The sequence below is a fragment of the Aulonocara sp. 'chitande type north' Nkhata Bay genome, linkage group LG18 (assembly GCF_057382095.1).
Source record: "Aulonocara sp. 'chitande type north' Nkhata Bay isolate Kocher_YH1m ecotype deep benthic linkage group LG18, A_spYH_male_GT1.1, whole genome shotgun sequence".
In the NCBI taxonomy this organism is placed as follows: domain Eukaryota; kingdom Metazoa; phylum Chordata; class Actinopteri; order Cichliformes; family Cichlidae; genus Aulonocara; species Aulonocara sp. 'chitande type north' Nkhata Bay.
Genome location: NC_141361.1, coordinates 39890104 through 39909227, shown reverse-complemented (window position 1 = coordinate 39909227; position 19124 = coordinate 39890104). Strand labels below are relative to the sequence as shown.

The following is a 19124-nucleotide window of genomic DNA, read 5'->3' as shown; positions in this document are numbered from 1 at the left end:
GTTTTTTGTTGTGGTCTATTTGTTAGTAATAATTAAAAAATTAGGGCACAGTAATTTAGTGTCCTAATTGCTTAGGAGTTGTCACTATAAAGTAAAATCTCACCATTCTCTAATATATACTACTGGTCAAGTTTTAGAACATCCTAATTTTTCCAGTTATTTGTTGCATTTTAAGTCCTATGAATAGCTTGAAATTGTACAAATTTAAGTGGTGAAATGCCAGAGGTTAAAAACAAAGAATAAATAAGGTACATTTCAGAATTAGACAAAAAGACTTTTTCGGGGAACACAGCGTGGGTTAACAACCTAAAGCTGTTCTGCAGCGATGGAGGCTGAGCAAGCCTTGAAAGCTGGTGCTACTCAATCCTACAGCTGTTTCAACTTCTCTGGATTTTCTGCATTACTTCCAACCCCCTCTGTCTGCATGAAGCAGTGTTGGAACACACTGTGGTACCCTCGTCAGCATCAGTTGAACAGTACTGTACTGCTGAGAGTAGTGTGTTGGTACAAAATCGTGAGATTAACAGTGGAAGAGAGACAGACCAACATAACACTTATAAATGTCGGTCTGTCCTACAGAGAAACTGCAAAGAAAGTCAAAGTGTCAGTGAGTCCAGTTTCCTTCAGCATCCAAAGGCTCACAAACTGTGACAGGAAGACGTCTGCTGACCCAAAGACACGACTGAATCAGAGGACAAGTTTCTGAGAGGTAACAGCTGTGTGATGGCGGCTCACAGGACAGCAGCTTCAAGCAGCTTCATAGTGGTTGTAGTGAGAAAGTCTCAGTTCCAGCTGTGAAGAGAAACGTTGAGCTGCAGGTTTGACAGGACGAGTTGCAGAAAGAAAGCCAGACGTCAGAATAAGACAGAGGTTTGTCTGGGCCATGAAACACCGACACGGGACGACTGAAGACTGGAAGAAGGTATTATGGACCAGAGATGGACAGTAATGCAATCGGATTACTTATTTCATGTAATGAGTGATGTAAGGGATTACTATTGCAAAAAAAAAAGTAATTCGATTACTGTTACTTTCCTGTAGTCACGCTGCGTTACTGCGTTACTAAACCGTGATTTTGTTTGTGAGAGTGTCTCATGACAATGACGTACGAGTGTGCGACGTCCGTGGCAACAGCTGTGTGGAGATCAACAATGGATCATATGGAGTGATGGAGAGAGTACGACCATGCAGCGTTTAAAGTGTGGAAGTAATCACATTACTTTGAGTTTGATTCTGTAAAAAGTGACAAAAACATTAGTGTCCGGTGTTCACTCTGCGTGGGAAGAAAACTTCTTTTTACAGCGAAAAATGAAACTTGAAATCTGAGCGAGCAGCGAGCACGCTGCCACAGGAACGGGACATTCACCAAGAAACCCCCGGATCCTCCCACTGACATGACCACTGTGGGCAAACCTCCACCCGCCCCACTCCTGATAAACACAGACAATAGATTTAAGAGCTGCTGAGTCTTTGATTTTATTTTTATTTTTTTACTTGCATCTACTTAAAACATGATTTGACTTTATCTGCTGGAATGTGCAGAAAATAGCTTTAAATGTTGAACACAAGTCAGAGAATGTTGCATATGATTAAATTCTTGCTCGATGCAATGTGCTCAAAGTTCAAAGATTAAAACTAATAAAACATTTTTTAGGAAGAGGCTTTCTGTTGGATTACATCTTATATGATGGATTATGCAGAAAAGTAGAATTGGGCTGAAAGGTCTGTTGCTTTACTACATATTCAGGTTGTGCATCATGTTTTTAAAAGTAACTATTACGTTTGAAAATAAGTAATCAGCAATGTAATGGGATTACTTTTTTGGAGAATAAGTAACTAATTACTTTTTTGAAGTAACTTGAAGAACACTGTTATGGACTGATAAATCAAAATTTGATATCTTCGGGTCATCAGACAGGATCTTTGTACACCGTCGAGTGGGTGAAAGGACGGTTCCATAGTGTGTGGACTGTCAAACACGGAGGAGGAAGTGTGATGGTCTGGAGTCAGCTCTTTCAATATTCACACCATTAGTATCTACTTGATGTGATCTGTAACAAACTATATTATAATTACAATACCGTTTTCTGGCTACTGTAAAAGGCTGAATCCATCTTAGAATACATGGAAAAATTATACACGTCATATGCACAAAGATGAACATTAGATTACTGTCATTTCTAAACCCAGTTACTAGTTTAATAAAAGTATTTTGACTTAAATTATGGAATAAAAGTACAAGATTTTGTTTTACATTAAATTTCATAATAAAACCCAATAACAGCGCATTTCTGCAATATTAGGTTTATGTAAATGTAAAGAACTGTGTTTGACCATATTATTAGTCATTTCATTGTTTCAACTTTATTTACTATATAAAATCTCTTAAAATACACAATATTTTGTGTAAATTTAAAACTAAAACAACCATATTTAAATTATTATGACATGAGGACATTTACTGTAATTTAATTATGGAAACTTTCTTTACTTTGATGTGATGGTACATTTCTGGCACTTGAATATTACTGTTTTTGTTTGTCTGTTTGCTTTTTGGTTTTCTGATGGGGGGGGGGGGGGTCTTTGGGGGGGGGGGGGGGGTCTTTGCATTATTGCATGGTCTTTATTTTACAATATGAAGTATCTTGAGGTGACCGCTGCTGTGATTTGGCACTACATAAACCTGATTGAAATGAAAAACGCTGCTCGGGTTTGTGTGCGTTCAGTTGTCCACAGCTTACCTGAGGTCCTGACACATCATGCCAGCTGGGTTGAAGTTTAGACTTTGGCTTGATTCTTTTCTCTTTTTAGCCATTTGCTGTAGATTTGCAGGCATGCTTGGGATCATTGTCCTACTGCATGACCCGATTTGGGAAAAGCTTAAGCTGACGGACAGATGGCCGCAGAATTAACTCCAGAATACTTTGATACACAGAGGAGCTCCTTGACAAACTAATACTAATTAAAGGTTCAGGACGAAGCTTTTACACTAATAAGGCTATGGCAGTACAGTGGTGCAGCGGTTAGCATCATTGCCTCACAGGAGAACGGTCCTGGGTTTGAAGCTACTCTGTGTTCTCCCAGTGTCTTATGGATTCTCTCTGAGTGAACACATTTTTTTAAATAAAAGGGACATAAATGGAGGGCTGCCTTGGACATTACAACAATTGTGTAACTTTTCAACATTTAAATGAGATTTAAAGTGCAGCTCAAGTTGCTTTCATTTTTAATGCCCTGAATTTTTCAAATATGACATCTACTAATTGGAAGGTTGTTGGTTTGATCCCTGTTCAGTCCATGCTCCAGTCTGCATGCCTAATATCCTTGGGCATGATACTAAACCCAAGCTGCTGTCCGATGGACCCATCGGGGTGTGAATGTGTGTGAGTTTTAGATAGACAGTAGAACAAACATCCTGTGTAAATGAGGGAAGCAGTCTGAGTGCTCAGGTATAATGAAAAAGCTCTTTAGAAGAACCAGGCCAAATAAATATCATGTCAGGTGAAAGAGGTTAATCACACAGATGCTGTTAGCTGCTGGGAATGTGGTTCACAGGGTTTTTGTGTGTCTATTATTATTGTTTTACTCTTAATGCCACAATTGAAGCTCCTTTTTTAACAGTCCACATTTGGCAAACGAGTCATGTTGAAAGAATATGATGCACTCTCAAACTATTATAACGTGTATGAATGCAACAGTGCAACAATGCTTGCAGTGCAGTGCAGAAAGTGAACATGTGTTCCTGTGTGGGAAAGCACAACACGGCCTTGTTGCAGCGCCCGTTACTGCAGCTGACACTTCTTGAACTGATTTAAGACAGAGCCTGGAAGCTCCCCCCCCCCCGACTTACTGCTTACCTCTCACGCTAAAGCTTGCTAACCTTGATGCTTGTTGACACATAGAAATAAAAGCTTTGTTAAGAAATCACAGAAACTTCCATTTAATTTCCGTGTGCAGAGTCAGCACCCCGTGGTACTTGCAGTGCATTTACCTCACAGAAGCCTTCCAGTGTCCCTCCACGCTGCTGGAAGTTAAGTCCAAATATTTCTCCCTCTGTGGCGAGCTCCTCTGTCAGTTCACTCCACTGAACTAAAACCATGCTCCATGTGCACTCACCCCCTGCCTCCCTCTGTATCCTCCAATCTCTCTGTCTCTTTCCTTCTAAATCCCTCCCTCCTTCTCATCGTACTCTTGACCCGCTCGCTTTCTCTTGCTTTTGTTTCAGTTCAGTTCAGTTGTTCCATATTGATATAATAGTTTTTTAAACAATAATGCCATAGCATGAAAATACAATTTAATTAACCCTTTTACACCTAACATAGAACAAATCCACCAGAGTTTCTTTCACATTTTTACATGCTGTTGTGGCATTTTTGGAACATTTCAAGTTTCAAACACTATGCATCAGTACAAGCATTATATCCCAAATTTTAAAAAACTGTATAATATGTATGTATTCAGTCCACATGTAAGTATTAAGTGTCACAATTTTCTAGTTACAGAAATGTCAAACATACATCCCTCAAAAAAGCTGTTATATTAATTTTTATAAACTGCAGCAAAAATGAAAATAGATATTACTGTGCACCATTTTCAAAAAAGGGAAATGTATCTGTCATTTATGCTGACGTGACATAACATATACGATGGTAACGTCAGGTTTGTAGTGCTTTGTTGCTTGGTCTAAGTATTTGTTGATGTTGATATTGTTAGTGTTGTTTTAAAGAGATGAAACACTGCAGCACAGGCTGACTTACATCATGTAGCTGGCACAGAAGTAACTCTGTATATGTATAGATTCAATGAATTCATTAAAAACTGCATTAAATCATTAATTAAATGTTCCATTAATTAATTAGGATTGGAATTAATTGATTAAATAAATATTTCAATAATTCATTGAATGTCCATTCGTTTCATTTAAAAAATGAATAAGTGATTTCTTTATTTCCAATTGTATTTAATTAATAACACATTTAATTAATTATTTAATGGCGTATTTATTTAATTCATTCTGGCACTCCTGGCGCTGCGGCTGTGGTAATTAATTAAAGTTATCAAAGTCAGGGGGGCGGGGTTAACGCTGCCACTGCAGCTTGTCTAACACCTGATTGGTTACCGTGCAAACTAAGCCAAGACAGTTGATCCCGGATAATCGATGGCTTTGAACTGTTGGTGGTGTGGACCAGTGTGGATAAAATCAGATTAGCATCAGATTTGTGTGGGGTGTTGGTGTTTCGGTCATGTTACGTTTAACCATGAAACACATCGTGCAGACTTCTGGATGTTAGAAGAAAACTAATGAGTCCTTCATAACTAAACGTGTTAATAGCACCTTTAGATTCATATCATAGTTTGCTTGTATTTCAGTAATAACCTATTTATTTCAGTAGTGGTGCACAGTTCTTACCTGTTTGTCCTGTTCGGCTGTCAGTGAAGGCTGATCGCAGATCTCATTAAATCAGTAAACTGTGTAAAATGGTCTGTATTTGTATAGCGCTTTACACATCCAGTCATCCACCCATTCACACACACATTCACACACTGGTGATGGCAGCTACGTTGCAGCCACAGCCACCCTGGGGCGCACTGACAGAGGCGAGGCTGCCGGACACTGGCGCCACCGGGCCCTCTGACCACCACCAGTAGGCAACGGGTCAAGTGTCTCGCCCAAGGACACAACGACCGAGACTGTGACTGGGGCTCGAACCGGCAACCTTCCGATTACAACCCTTTCGCCCATGTATGATCTTCAGTTTCTGTCCCTGTCAGGCTATCTGAATAATTAGGTTGTGCTTTGAACAGAAATAATGAGAGGAACTGGGAGTAATTTCTTTGATGGAGAAGGACAAAAAGGCAAAAGCCACTAAGTACAGTATCTGTGACCACCAGGAGAACAATTTCAACTGTGACAGTGAGTCACAAACCATAAGAAACTGTTCTGATGCAACATTTGACATGCTTACAAAAAGTCCAACAATACCTTTTCTTTCATTCTTTTTTAATTGTTTGCTTGTTTTACAAAAGCAGTCATAAAGCATCAATAAATATTTGGTCTTCATTCAGAATGAATTAAAGTATTATCTCCTCCCTGTCTTAGTGCCATGACATTGCATGCACTGGTGCGGCTGATCCCAACACTCAGGGACTAAAGCTCTGTGGTTTACAAGAGCCAGCAGCTCTTCGTTCCCGGACATTCAAAGGTTGTAAGTAAAGTTGTAAACAAGGTTGTAAAAAAGATATATTTTTACTAATGGTATCTGTTTCTTATGGACTCAGGAACCCCACATTTATTGTGTGAGCATCACTGCATCAGTTAATTTGGTTATTTGCATTGTTAATGTTATTGTAAACCATGTTGTATTTAATGCATTTGCAGGTGGATGCAGACGTCCTGCTGTTTGTGCTGGGCCCTGACTTCAGTGAAGGAAGGCTGACAGACGACAGCGGGAGATGCGTGTCATCAGTTTTCTTCTTACAGAAGTTGGAAGATGACGGCAACAGTACTCCATACCACAACTGTTTCACAATCTTGAACACCTTTACCTGACATTTTATACAGTTTATTTATTTCTACTTGGTGTGTCCTTTGGTTAAAAAATGCAGGGATGGTCAGATCAGCTTGTTTCTTGCAACAATTTTTAAATAAGTTCAAACTGTTTAGACAAGGAAGAATGGCTGCCAGAACAGGATAAAAATCAGTCATTATATATACACACATTTTGTTTTCTTTGAAGAGCATCCTCACACAAAACATCACATCCTGGTATACGGATATCTGTGTTCAGGACCAAAAAGCTCTTCAGAGAGTGATCTGTGTGTCAAGACGCTGCTGCAGGTCTGTTCTCCCGTTCCTACAGGACATTTACACCAGGAGATGCTGGTCCAGAGCAGCTCAGATGTTAAAGGACTCGTCCCATCCAGGTAACAAACTGCTTCAGCTTCTGCAATCAGGCAGAAGGTTCCACACTATCAGGGTCAAATCAGAAACGCTATGTACGTGACAAATAAAGTATCTTGAAAATATATATTAATTAATATTTTCTTTTTAAACTTCCCAACCTTTGATTCCACCCATCACTTGTTTTAATGTGTAAGCTGACTAAAGAAAATCACAAAGAACTGCAGTAAGTTGAAGGCATTTTTACAGTACGACAATATTTTAAATTTCTATTAAACGTTCTGGTGACAAACTAAGATAAGATAAGATAAGATAAGATAGAACTTTATTAATCCCTCGGGTGGGTTCCTCTGGGAAATTCGACTTCCAAAAAAAGCACAGCAACGACCGAAGTTACAGTTACAGAACTGTTATATATATATATATACACACACACACACACACACACACACACACACACACACACACACACACACACACACACATATATAAATACAGAGACAAATATAAATAAAATATACAAAGGGGATAAATAGAATAAATAGGAATAAAAAATAAAAATACAAGTGAATTGCACATTTCAAGTATTGAGTCTATTGCACTGTTGACTATTTACAAAAAGTATTGCACAAGGTATTGTACAGTGAGGTGCAGAGGCACTGCAGCTTAGTTGTTCCCCCCTCCTTTGTCCTCCTGTTTCCCCTCCCTCTCCCCTCCAGAGAGGAGTTAAACAGTCTGATGGTGTGTGGGACAAAGGAGTTTTTAAGTCTGTTAGTTCTTGTCTTGGGGAGAAGCAACCTGTCACTGAACAGACTCTGGCAACCTGTCCAGGGTTACCAACAAGCTGCTGCTGAGTGCGCCAAAAGAATTAAGAGGAAAATATCAGACTTAAGAGAAGAGTGGTTCATCTAAAAAAGCATTTTATTTCTAGAGTCGAGTGTTTGCAACGGAGATTACAGTCATGGCCACATTTATTTTGTCAGTGAGACAAATTGTTTTATGCACTTTGTTTCTTCAATTTTTATTTTTGGTAAAGAATCATAAGTCAATCATAAATATTTCCAAAGTTTTGAAGCCAAACATTGGCAAACTATTTTAATGTTTGACAGTTGTGGCACTCCCAACCTCTGGATGTGTGTTACATGTTTTCATGGACAAAAGTGACCCCAACAACGAATTACCGTCATTTGAGAACTTCCTTCCAGCAGTGACTGTTGAAATCATGCATAGAGATGTTTAAGCACCAGGCACTGATGTAAAAAAAACAAAACAAAAAACGCTACTGCCATCTACTGGCAAAAACACTGACATCTTTATGAGCTTGGTGAGAAGAGTTTGACCTTTGATTATAAACACTTTTTCCAGACATAAACCTTCCTCGCTCTGTTCCACGGGCAGTAAACATGTATTTAAACATGTATCAGGCTATTTGAACATTCTCCCTGATGCCCTCTGACCCTCTCGTGCACACACAGTCCAAAGGATAAAACGTCGACTTTCTCACAGTTTGTCTGAGTTCAGTCATGGCCAAAGGTTTCTGCATGAATTTTGTGTTTCATACACTTTGCCACTTCATTTTTATTGAGATTATTATTCACGTTTGTATTTAGTGATGATCTATCGTCAGTATGTCGCACAGTTCAAAGACTTAGATGCTAGTGGTGATACTGCCAAAACCTTTGTGCATGACTGTAAATGCTTACAAAATGTACAAATGCCAATACAATCATGTAGAATTATATTTTTAAGGTGAACTTGTGCAAACTAAGTATATCTTTAACAGAAGACTTCAAGCTGAGCAGTTAGAAGAAAGGTGGTGTGATTGCAGTGTTGTAAATGACAGGTGGTGCAATCCAGGACGTGTTAGCGTGAAGGAAGGACTCAGCTCGTCAGACACTGGACTTTTAGCTGTGAGTGTGTGCCCATGTTATTTACCACAGGTATTCTCCACTATATTAACTAGTGTTTACTTCCACCATCAGCATTTCAGCTAAACTTTGTATTTTGATGTTAGTCTGGAGAGTTTGCCGTATGACCAGCTTCTGAGGTTGATGTCTTCTGCAGCAGATTCAAAGCTATGCGTCAGAAGAACTGCAAAGAATATTACAGATAGGGTGGATGCAAGGGTGTAGCCCTGACATAGCCAAACACAACACTACCCTTCATGTCTTCATAAGAAGACCTGATGATGCTGAAGAGCCTTGGAGGACATTCAATCTTCTTTCATATCTGTAAGAGCTATGAAGGCTATGAACAGGCACCATTGTTCCCTGCCTTTTGTCCCTGTTCTCCTGCAGCTGTCACCATGTGGACCTGTTGGCACAGAGTCCAAACGGCAGCTGTGGGTAGACTCTCTCTGCCAACTCAATTATGGCTTTTCAGAGAAACTTGTGTAAAGAGATGGTGAGGAGAGAAATATTGCAGTTGCTCCCGTCATCTTTGTTATGTCAGAGTGTGACTATGTTGGCATTTATCATATCTTGCAGCACAGAACCGTCCCTCCAACAGAGGCAAAGGATTTCACGCAGTTTGATGATGATAGTCCCTTTGCAGCACTCTCAGACCTCAGCAGGAATGTCATGTTTCCCAGGTTCTCTGCCAGACGCGAGACAGTCCAGGGTTTTGCTGAGTTCTTTTAGATGAGGGTTTGTCCAGCTGCTTTAGCACATGCAGTCAGTGGTGTTCAGGGCTTCTTCAGTTACAACGTTCTCCCTGACATACAGCTCAGAGTAGTGCTCTACTCAGCCTCCATCTGTTGTGCTTAATCCTGGATTAACTTGCCTGTTGTGAACTTTAGAGGTGTGGTTCTCTTCTGTATGGAGCCCACAGCCTGCCTGATTCAGTCCTAGCCTGTGTCAGCTGTATGTCAGAGCAGAGCTAGAACCAGTACTCGTTGTCACCTGGCAATCTGCTGCAGGTTGCTCAGAGGACCAGAAGTGGCTGGTTTTGTGTGGGTGGGGTTTTCTCTTCTCCTCCATGACAGGTGTCATTTTCTCAGAGTATTCCTCAAACCACACTGCAGACCTGCTGGTCTTCTCATATTATACATTCTGCAAAAACGAGCAATAAGGATAATATATAAAACCACTGGTTTGGTTGACGTCAGAACTGCACTAAGACTGTGCAAAGCAGCAAATAAATCTGTGTGGGCTACCAGCAGCCTTTGATTAGATGATCTCAGGCTGCAAAGAGGGAACGTGGGGTTCTTTTTTTTTTTTTCCCGATATTTTTATTAAAGTTTTTGCATCGACTTTTACAAAAGACAAATTGAACAATATGCCGTTTTCTTTTTAAAGAACATAAAGCAATATAAGACATACACTCCCACCTCATAATTATAGCAGTACCAGTGGGTGTACAAACAGAAAAAGGAAAAAATCCAATCTAATAATACTAGTAACAAACCCTAGGGTACAAGACAACAGTTCCTGAGTGTACAAGGGAGATGTGGAGAGTATCCAAAACCCCCACCTCCACACAGACACAAACAAAAAAAAATAAATAAATAAATAAACCCACACATGATAAATGGTCAGCTTAGTTATAGGGATAAATCAATTCTGTTAGAGAAAAGAAATATGTATAAAGTAGTTAAATAAATACCATCATAGAACGCAGGCACAATAGAATCCATATACTTAAACTTAGGCCTCTTACTTGAACATAAGATAAGAAAAAATAAAATATGATAGAGTCTGAGCTGGCTAATTGGGAGCATTGCGAGACCGCAAAGTCTGAACATGATCAAAAAAGGGTTGCCAGGTCTTAAAAAATTTGGCCGTAGACCCGCGCAGGGTGAATTTAATCTTTTCGAGTTTGCTAAAATGCAGAACGTCTCTGATCCAGATTTCCCAAGATGGGGCAGAAGGGGACTTCCAACATAGCAATATTCTGCGTCTTGCCAATAAGGTGAGAAATGCGACCAGATCCACTTGAGGCGTCGGCAAGGCAACTGAATCAGGAAGAACCCCAAACAAAGCAGTTAAGGGCACAGGTTGGAGGGTTAGCTGGATGATCTTAGATAAAATCAAGAAAATATTAATCCAGTATTGTTTGAGGGATGAACATGACCAAAACATATGCATTAAAGAGGCAGGTGTTTGATGACAACGGTCGCAGTCAGGGCTAAGATTGGGGTATATTTGAGCTAGTCTGGCCTTAGTCCAATGTACACGGTGCAGAATCTTACATTGAATCAGCCCATGTTTGGCACAGAATGAGGAGCCATGGACCCGGTAAAGAATTTTATCCCAAGAGTCATCCTGAATCACACACCCCAGATCCTGCTCCCATGCCAATTTAATAGCCGAGATTGAAGAGTTGCCAAAGGAACATATTCTCCCATACAAACAGGAGATCAGGCCCTGTAATGAGGGCGGAGGCAATAGAAGGTTATCAAAGTCATGATAAGAAGGTCTAGATGGGAACTGAGAGGATTTCTCCTTAACAAAACTCCGGATTTGTAAATAGCGAAAAAAGTGACTTTTTGGAAGGCCAAATTTCAATGAGAGCTGTTCAAAGGAGGCAAATGTATTCTGAATGTACAGATCAGAAAAAGATCTGATACCCAAAGAGGCCCACAAATAAAAAGCACCATCAGCTAACGAAGGCTGAAAAGAGGGATTTTTCAAGATGGGTGATTGAAGGGGAAAAAAGGTCAACTTAAAATAACGACGAAATTGATACCATATTTTCAAGGTAACTTTGACAATAGAGTTATTATAAGAGCCTGTACTCGAAGGCTGCTTTTGGGCATAGATCAGGGCTGGTAAAGAGGCTGAGACACAGGAAGAAGTCTCCAAACTGAGCCAGGCCGGGGCATTATTCGTGTCTTCCCCCTGTAGCCAATACCTGAGAATACGAATATTACATGCCCAATAATAGAACATAAAGTTTGGTAAAGCCATCCCCCCCATCTTTTTCGGTCTTTGAAGATATGTCTTGCGTATTCTGGGTGTTTTTTTGTTCCAGATAAACCCAGACAGAATCTGGGGTTCTAAAAGATCACAGACTCAGACAGGAGCGTCCCGAGTCAGAGCTTTAAAAGTCAGTAATACGATTTCAAAATGAATTCTATAATGTTCAGATTACAGCTTGGTGATAAAGTGGTAAAAGTAGGGTAACAAGGAGGGAAACAAGAACGTAATAATTCTGAGTTTCTAAGTACCACTCAATTACCTATGGTAGTTCTGTGTAATCAGGGGATTACCACAAACCCCAGCCCCAGACAGGGTGCAGGAAATGGGCGTGTAAGACCACTTCCCCGCTTGTCTGTGTTAAAAGTAGCCCATTGGGTGCATGTGTTGGTGTATATGGGTGTATGGGGTGTAAATAGTGAGAATGACTGGGTGAAAACTAAAATGCTATTAAAATTGAAAGGACAGATATGACACAAGCACAGTATATATATGGCTAAATACAGGGAGTGCAGAATTATTAGGCAAGTTGTATTTTTGAGGAATAATTTTATTATTGAACAACAACCATGTTCTCAATGAACCCAAAAAACTCATTAATATCAAAGCTGAATGTTTTTGGAAGTAGTTTTTAGTTTGTTTTTAGTTTTAGCTATTTTAGGGGGATATCTGTGTGTGCAGGTGACTATTACTGTGCATAATTATTAGGCAACTTAACAAAAAACAAATATATACCCATTTCAATTATTTATTTTTACCAGTGACACCAATATAACATCTCCACATTCATAAATATACATTTCTGACATTCAAAAACAAAACAAAAACAAATCAGCGACCAATATAGCCACCTTTCTTTGCAAGGACACTCAAAAGCCTGCCATCCATGGATTCTGTCAGTGTTTTGATCTGTTCACCATCAACATTGCGTGCAGCAGCAACCACAGCCTCCCAGACACTGTTCAGAGAGGTGTACTGTTTTCCCTCCTTGTAAATCGCACATTTGATGATGGACCACAGGTTCTCAATGGGGTTCAGATCAGGTGAACAAGGAGGCCATGTCATTAGTTTTTCTTCTTTTATACCCTTTCTTGCCAGCCACGCTGTGGAGTACTTGGACGCGTGTGATGGAGCATTGTCCTGCATGAAAATCATGTTTTTCTTGAAGGATGCAGACTTCTTCCTGTACCACTGCTTGAAGAAGGTGTCTTCCAGAAACTGGCAGTAGGACTGGGAGTTGAGCTTGACTCCATCCTCAACCCGAAAAGGCCCCACAAGCTCATCTTTGATGATACCAGCCCAAACCAGTACTCCACCTCCACCTTGCTGGCGTCTGAGTCGGACTGGAGCTCTCTGCCCTTTACCAATCCAGCCACGGGCCCATCCATCTGGCCCATCAAGACTCACTCTCATTTCATCAGTCCATAAAACCTTAGAAAAACCAGTCTTGAGATATTTCTTGGCCCAGTCTTGACGTTTCAGCTTGTGTGTCTTGTTCAGTGGTGGTCGTCTTTCAGCCTTTCTTACCTTGGCCATGTCTCTGAGTATTGCACACCTTGTGCTTTTGGGCACTCCAGTGATGTTGCAGCTCTGAAATATGGCCAAACTGGTGGCAAGTGGCATCTTGGCAGCTGCACGCTTGACTTTTCTCAGTTCATGGGCAGTTATTTTGCGCCTTGGTTTTTCCACACGCTTCTTGCGACCCTGTTGACTATTTTGAATGAAACGCTTGATTGTTCGATGATCACGCTTCAGAAGCTTTGCAATTTTGAGACTGCTGCATCCCTCTGCAAGATATCTCACTATTTTTGACTTTTCTGAGCTGTCAAGTCCTTCTTTTGACCCATTTTGCCAAAGGAAAGGACGTTGCCTAATAATTATGCACACCTGATATAGGGTGTTGATGTCATTAGACCACACCCCTTCTCATTACAGAGATGCACATCACCTAATATGCTTAATTGGTAGTAGGCTTTAGAGCCTACACAGCTTGGAGTAAGACAACATGCATGAAGAGGATGATGTGGACAAAATACTCATTTGCCTAATAATTCTGCACTCCCTGTATCTGTCGACTGCAAACCCAAGTGCTGAAGGTCCTCGTGTTTATATCAATGAAAAGGGGACAGAACCAGGTACTGCTGCTCTTTCCACATATGTCACCTTTTAGCCATTTACTCCTGACTGTGTAGGTCCGCTAATGTGCGCTCCCACACACTTCTCCGAGGCTATTCCACTTTCAAAATCAAAGCATTTTTTCTCAGTTTTTATTTCGCCAAAGTCCATTCAAACTGACCAAGGATTCAGATTCATATCTAAAATGTTCAGTCCTAAAAGTCACGATCATCCATCAAGCATCAACAATCCAGTGAGTCACAGAATCCATCCTGAGGCACTTGAGCATTTTTGTCAAATGCTTCAAAAGTCCATGATGAGGAAATTTTGCCTTGAGATAAGAAGAGAGTGGGATGAGGGGTTGCCAATTGTCTTCCCAATGCTGTGAGAAAGGTCCACAGGTTTCAGTGCAGCAGAGCTGGTGTTTAGACCTCTGTGGCGGGGTGTGGTTTGTGGCATAGCTACAGGGCAGGGGTGGAGCAGTGGGTTCAGGATGTGGTGTGTAGCTGAAAATCTGCTGCAAGGAGAAATTGTGCAGATAAAAGTTCATTCATCTTGCAACACTATCTGCAAGGTTCCTTGTTCTATCACAGTGGTGCCAAAACAGTGCCGTGCCATGGTATGGTGGACCCTCAACCGGCCCAGCCAGTTGAGGCGCTGGGCCAGATGGTGGCCAAGCTGTAGGCCATGCAGTGGCAGCAGGCAGTGGTCCATCACTGCCACGGCAGCTCTCCAATGGCTCATAGCAGCAAGGAGCAGCTTTGAAGATGTCCGCTGAGCAGTAGTGGACTGCTTAGACTCCGGGACGGAGGATGATCACCAGCATTGATTGAGAACTGGACGTTTGCCTATGACAAGCGGCTCTTTGACACAACAACATGGTGGCTACAACATGGCCCCACTGAAGGCTCACATCACTGGAGCAGGTGGTGAACAAACAATTCATTGGGGAACCCCCTCAGACACCACAGAGTGGGTCCACTGCCACCAATAGGCCAGCTTGGACATGATGCGGGCCATGGATTACCTGTCGGCGCGCCCAGGGAGGCATCAGAGCACCTATGACCAACGGCTGGGAGGCAGCTAGTTCCAGCTCTGTGGAGTCTGCTCCAGGACGCTTCACCACTGTGTGCCATCATCATGGAGCATCAGCCACTGGCTTTAGAGTGGGTGGAGTTGAGGTGTGTATAGGGACATGGGGATAGACAAGTACACATACACAAATATCCCATAGAGCCACTACAAATGAAATAGAATGGCAAAACGCATCAAGTACAAGCTGCAGTGAGCTCCCACCTGAAGCATCCTTTGATTGTGGGGACAGATTTTTATGGTCCTGCAGCCATATATATATATATATATATATATATATATATATATATAGAGAGAGAGAGAGAGAGAGAGAGAGAGAGAGATTTGTCCAAACGCAAGGTGACAATGTGCAGCAATACAAATCCCTCTTCAAGACATTTCCAAAGACATGGCGAAAGATTTTCAGAAGCATGTGATGAACAGAAACACTGTTGTGTCCACTTCATCAGCTGAGGAGCTTTTCTTGCAGTTCCAAATGTTTATCAGGAGCTACTGTCCAACAGGCCGAGTGGAGAGGCAGTTCTAGCTTTGATAAGTGATGTGAGGCTGCAATTCAAGGCAGCGATGAATCCAGAACAGTTAAATCCTTCCCAAATCAAAAACCCTGGATTAACAGAGATGTTCGCGCGGCACGGAGCACCGCCTTTGCCTCCGTGAACACATCGGACTACAAACACGCACATTACCAACTCCAGAAGACGATCAAAGCAGCCAAACGTGAGCACAGGGACAGGGTGGAGCAACAGTTTGACAACCCTCGGAGTATGTGGCAGGGACTAAACACGATCGCAGACTTTAGAGGGAAAACCAGCACACCGCAGACCACGGCCTCTCTCTGTACGGGATTCCCGGCCGCGTCCTCAAGTCATGCGCGGCTCAGCTGGCTGGAGTGTTCACGCACATCTTCAACCTTTCCCTCTCTCTGTCTGTAGTCCCAGCCTGCTTCAAAATGGCCACCATCGTCCCTGTACCCAAATCCTCCACCATCTCCTCATTGAACGACTGGCGACCTGTAGCCCTGACCCCCATCGTGAGCAAATGCTTCGAGAAGCTGATCAGGGACTTCATCTGCTCTGCACTACCCGACTCACTGGACCCTCTACAGTTTGCATACCGCCACAACAGGTCCACTGATGATGCCATAGCCCTGACACTACACACTGCCCTGTCACACCTGGAGAAGAGAGACACGTATGTGAGAATGCTGTTTGTAGATTACAGCTCAGCATTCAATACCATCGTTCCCTCGAAGCTGGACAGGAAACTGCAGGATCTAGGACTGAGCAGCTCCCTCTGCAGCTGGATCCTTAGCTTCCTGTCTGACAGACGCCAGGTGGTCAGACTGGGCAGCATCACCTCATCCCCCGTCACACTGAACACTGGTGCTCCACAGGGGTGTGTACTGAGCCCTCTCCTGTACTCACTCTACACCTACGACTGCACAGCCACTAACAGCTCCAACATCATTGTGAAGTTTGCGGACGACACTACAGTGGTGGGTCTTATCACCAATGGTGACGAGACGGCTTACAGGGAGGAGGTCAGCGCCCTGACCCACTGGTGTCAAGACAACCATCTCACCCTCAACGTCGCAAAGACAAAGGAGTTGATAGTGGACTTCCGGAGGTGCAGAGAAGTACACACCCCCATCACCATCAACGGCGCTGCTGTGGAGAGAGTGAGCAGCTTCCGGTTCCTTGGAGTACATCTGGCTGAGGATCTTACGTGGTCAGTACACACAAACAAAACAGTGAAGAAGGCGCAGCAGCGCCTCTTCTTTCTCAGGAGACTGAAAAGATTCGGCATGAGCCCCCGCATCCTCAGGACCTTCTATCACTCTGCCATTGAGAGCATCCTCACTGGATGCATCACCACCTGGTATGGCAACAGCACCGCTTACAACCACAAAGCTCTCCAGAGAGTAGTGCGGTGGGTCGAAAGGATAATTGGGGGTGAGCTTCCCTCCCTCCAGGACATCTACAGGAAGCGGTGCCTGAGGAAAGCCGGGAGGATCATCAAGGACTCCAGTCACCCCAGCCATAAACTGTTCAGACTGCTTCCATCAGGAAGGAGGTTCTGCAGCATCCGGTCCCGTACCAGCAGACTGAGAGACAGCTTCTTCCACCAGGCCATCAGACTGCTGAACACGTCATAGACACCTCAGCTTCACTACTGGAACTTCAACATTATGCACTCCATACTGTACAGTAACGCCACTGTTTTGCACATGTCTCACTCTGTATATTTTATATATTTTATTTTATTGTTTACTCTATTTAATTTGTAAAATATGTGTACACACACACACACACATACACACACACACACACACACACACACAAGTAGATATACGTATTTAGTAAATTTCAAATTCAAATTCAAATTCAAATTTTATTTGTCACGTACACAGTCATACACAGTACGATATGTAGTGAAATGCTTGGACAACTGCTCGTGACCTAAAGAAAACAAAAAAGGAAAAGGCTATGAATAAGATAGGAAATAAATATGAAAAATTAAAAAGGGTAAATTTAACTAGGAAGGAATAAAATATAAATTAAGGTTAAAAATGAAATAACTGTACAACACAAATTAGAATGAAGGGTAAATTTAACTGGGAAGAATAAGATAAAGATAAAATATATAAATTAAAGTTGAAAATAAAATAACTGTACAACAAAATACACAATATAGAACTATATAAGAATGTATGAAGAAATCTAAATATAAATAAATATATACACAATAACAGCAGCTGTACAAGTATTAACCGGAAATGAAGAATATAGTGTCCAGTGTTGTGCAAAACCAAAGTCCAGAAAGTCCAGTGTGTGTGTAAGAACCATATGTGTGGGTCAGTACTGTGTGGTGGTGTGATTGAGAGACCGTATCGCCTGCGGGAAGAAGCTCCTCCTCAGTCTCTCTGTGTTGGTCTTCAGGGAGCGGAATCGCTTTCCTGACCTCAGCAGAGAGAACAGTCTGTTGTTGGGATGGCTGAGGTCCTTCACGATCTTCCTGGCCTTGGTCCAGCACCGCCTGCTGTAGATTGAGTGCAGGTCAGGGAGCTCGGAGCGGATGGTGCGCTCAGCTGATCGCACAACCCTCTGTAGAGCTCGTCTGTCCTGCATGGTGCTGTTCCCGAACCAGGTTAAGATGTTTCCCGCCAGGATGCTCTCTATGGTGCACAAGTAAAAGTTCCTGAGCACCTTGGAGGGCAGTTGGAAGTCTCTCAAGCGTCTGAGGTGGTAGAGACGCTGACGGGCCTTTTTCACCACGGTGTTGATGTGACAGGACCATGACAGGTCCTGCGTGATGTGAACTCCGAGGTATTTGAAGCTGTCCACTCTCTCCACTGGGCACTCGTTGATGACGGGGGTCTGGTAGTTCCTCTCCTGCTTAGTGCTGAAGTCCACTATCAGCTCCTTTGTCTTACTGACGTTTAGAAGGAGGTTGTTCCTCTGGCACCAGTTCTCCAGATTCCTAATCTCCTTCAGGTAGGCCGTCTCGTTGTTATCAGAGATCAGGCCCACCACGACGGTGTCGTCAGCAAACTTGATGATGGTGGTGGAGCTGGTAGTGGCCACACAGTCATATGTGTACAAAGAGTACAGCAGGGGGCTCAGAACACACCCCTGGGGGGCTCCAGTGCTGAGAGTGGTGGAGGCTGAGACATGTCCGCCCATCCTTACTGCCTGTGGTCTGCCAGTTAGGAAGTTGGAGATCCACTGACACATAGATGAGCTGAGTCCCAGATGCTCCAGCTTGGTGGTGAGTGTGGAGGGAATTATGGTGTTAAATGCAGAGCTGTAGTCTATGAAGAGCATTTTAACATAATTCCCCCTTCTAGTGTCCAAGTGAGTGAGTGATGTGTGGAGGAGATGAGAGATGGCATCGTCTGTGGAACGATTTGGACGGTAAGCGAACTGTAGTGGGTCCAGTGTGTCTGGTAGTGAAGAAATGATGAAGTCTCTGACCAGGCGTTCAAAGCACTTCATCACTACTGAGGTGAGGGCTACAGGGCGATAGTCATTGAGAGAAGCAGGGTGGGGTTTCTTCGGGACAGGAACAATGATGGACTCTTTGAAGCATGTGGGGATCAC

General features: G+C 42.5%; 1 protein-coding gene across 1 annotated transcript in view; it reads right to left on the bottom strand.

The window, feature by feature from the left end:
- The window catches only part of LOC147309187 (cadherin-12-like), a 41992-nt gene extending 37911 nt beyond the window's left edge, over nucleotides 1–4081 (bottom strand). Inside the window, exon 1 of the mRNA XM_086271599.1 lies at nucleotides 3992–4081. The gene's annotated coding sequence lies outside the window, so the exon portion shown is untranslated. The remainder of the gene's footprint in view (nucleotides 1–3991) is intronic.
- Between the last annotated feature and the right edge of the window lie 15043 nt (nucleotides 4082–19124).